The sequence below is a fragment of the Sinocyclocheilus rhinocerous genome, unplaced genomic scaffold, assembly GCF_001515625.1.
Source record: "Sinocyclocheilus rhinocerous isolate Xijiao unplaced genomic scaffold, SAMN03320098_v1.1 scaffold931, whole genome shotgun sequence".
Taxonomy (NCBI): Eukaryota; Metazoa; Chordata; class Actinopteri; order Cypriniformes; family Cyprinidae; genus Sinocyclocheilus; species Sinocyclocheilus rhinocerous.
The window spans coordinates 393,316-396,370 of NW_015657104.1; positions in this window are offsets into that span (position 1 = coordinate 393,316).

The window sequence follows — 3,055 nt, forward strand, 5'->3', positions numbered from 1 at the left end:
GTAAAATATTATAATTTAAAATTGTACGTTGTTTTCTATTTTAATGTATTTTATATAGAATTTTCAATTACTCCAGTTTTCAGTCTCGTATGATCCTTCAGAAATCATTCTAATAGGAATTTGGTGATTTGGTGCTCAAGAAACGTTTCATCCTTTTGGTTTGTACTATTCTCTAGTCCAGAGTGTTGATGAGCATGACACAGGGGCGATACACTGCATTGGGGTGGTCTTTGTGTCTCTCCGACTGGCATTAAGTCAACGAGGTGATGGGAGTGCTGTTGGCATGCCAGTTGCCAAGCAAACCCACTGCTCGTCTCATTCATTCAAGAAAGTGAGAGAGAGAGATAGAGAGAGAGAGAAACAGAACAAGGCAGGGAAGGACAGATAGTGCATGGGCTTCAATGCTTATGCCAAGTCTGACTCCATTGTGTCAGGTTAAAGTTTTTTTATATTAAAATATAATTTCCAAGCATAATAGAGACAACTATAAGGAAACCTGTTTTAAAACATTACTTTCTGCAATAACGTTTAATGACACAAATAACACAAAAATTACAGAACTGTTCTGCAGTTACTGTTCGGTAGACAAAAAAATTAGATACAATAATTATAAAATCTTACAATCTTAAAGTCATGTAAGGCTCTACATGTTTCCATTTGTGTGTGCTTGTCATTGACTGAACGACTTTTAAATACTACACGGTAGGAGCTTTGTGAATATCCACATGCTTATGAAAGCTACTAAAAGTGTCCTCACCACTGTTATGCATGTGTTATTTATAAGTATGGTGCACTACCTTCTTTTAAGCCCAAGACAGATGGAAAAAGACAGTATGGGGTTGAAATTGTAAGACATACAATAGGCTATCGTTTGTACAGAGTCTTTATTCAGAGACAGCATAAAGCACCCCATGTGTAGGAGAGGAACATTATTCCAGGGAGTGGAATGAAAGACAGATCCAGCTGCGTACACACACCTACACTCACAGACACTGCTAGACCCGACACATATGTGCACATTCACACACACCGAGAGGGCTGAAACACATGCCTGATTCTGTGCCGCAGTGTGGTGTGTGAGGGGGCTAGTTAAGAATGATTTATTTCTGTGTGGATTCACAGAATGGCTCCAGTTCAACCGATGTCCCAGAGTGAGCGGAAGCTGCTACCAGCCATAGCAAGCAGGAATTCTCATCCCCAGACCTTTGAACCTGGTTGAAATCACAACCTGTTTGCTTCTCATGCAATATGCAAACTGACCGCCAAGTGGCGCTGTGCAAACAGAAAATCATCAGAATCGCTACAGAAGCAGAGTTGTTCAAGATGCTTCAATGGAGCTTGGCAATTTTTCTTTTTTGTATAATAAAAGTCTCCTAATTCACACAATTGCTTCCACACATTTTATGGTGCTACTTTTATGGTCTCAGTGGAACCTTCTTACTTTTCCATACATGCAAGCAATCTGTTTATATAAGTAAATAGCCACAATGTTGAAAATATATTCTTACTAAAATAAAACATGACAACGTTCTCATTGAATGAGCAGTACGTATGCGATTCATCCATTTTTTCTTTCACTTTCTTTCTTTCTTGTGAAACTGAACATTTAAAATAAAAGAATGCCAGTGTGCACAATTGTACAGTAAGTGCTAAAACAGATGTTTTGTCCCCCTTTTTTTAATTGTGTGTGTGTGTGTGTAAACTTTGGTTAAAAAGTTATGAGACTCACACATGTGCAGACATCCTCCCACACACATAGATTCAGACATAGTTCTCTCTCTCCCGAATACACACGAGTAACCGCACACAGGTAAAACAAGCAGGCGCACAGAAACACACCTTTACAAGACATCACCTCTCACAAGGTGCCGACAGGACCACACATACTGCCTCGCACAAAATGTTTGGAATGCTGTAAACATTTATTTCAACAGAAACTTAAATGGTTCCATTCCTTCCGGGGACATCTTACTGCACCTGAACTCAATAATAAACATGAAGGTGAGAGACCACAGTGAAAACATGAAAACTTTGCTTGGGTGGCTTTACTACAGTTTGGGTATGATTATTTTAAGATGCGCATCATCCTGAGATGCTTTTCAAACATCACCCTGTGCGTTTACACTGAAGAAGTCTCATAAAAATAGACTCTGAATCTAATATTTGCTGAGGTATATGTATAATAAAGAGATCTGCAGTGAAACAGGGGTTCAAATATAATTTTATGGACTGCATTGCTCTTTGGAATAGCACTATTTTGCTTAAAGCTGAAGTGAAACCTCATTCGTAACTCATTTTACTTCCATAATATGATGCATTTCAGGGTAAAGCCAACAGAACCAGGGGCATTTGTTTCCAGCCTTTCATCAGTACAGGGCCACAAGCCCTCCATTAAAAAAAGTGTGTCCATATTTTGATGCTCTTTTTAATACTCTTTTGGATATAAATGGATAGAAATAGTCTTTACGTGTAGTTCATGCTGTACGCTTCACATTGACAAACCATAGAAGACTACAATGCCAACAATGGGTTGTAGGTAATATCCAACTCATCCAGAGTTCTTTTTGTTCTCTGTCTTATACAATATTCTGTTACTATGTGAACTGTCCGAATGAATCAAACTTAATTGGACCTTTTAGTAAAGCTATTTAACCGATTAGACCAAAAAAGTGATTCATTTGTGAATCTGGCATCGCTAGTGTTTTTATTTAAAAAAAAAGAAAATAAAAATGTTTGAAGAAAATGTTAATGGCAGACTTTAGAGTTATTATTTATTAGGAAGTTAATCAAAGGATTACCTGATTAATCAGAAAACGATCAATAGATTTATTGGGAAAATAATTGTTGAATTAATCGACTAACTGAAAAATAACCAATAGATTAATCAATAGAAAATAATGTACAGTGGGACATTAGAATTGATTGGATCGTGAAATGTGGCTGTTACTTAGCAGAATAGACCCAAAACTGAATGAATGAATGAATGAATGATGCATTTATATAGTGCTTTATTGTGTATTTTTGAACACTTGAGCGCTTTACAATCATGTTGGGG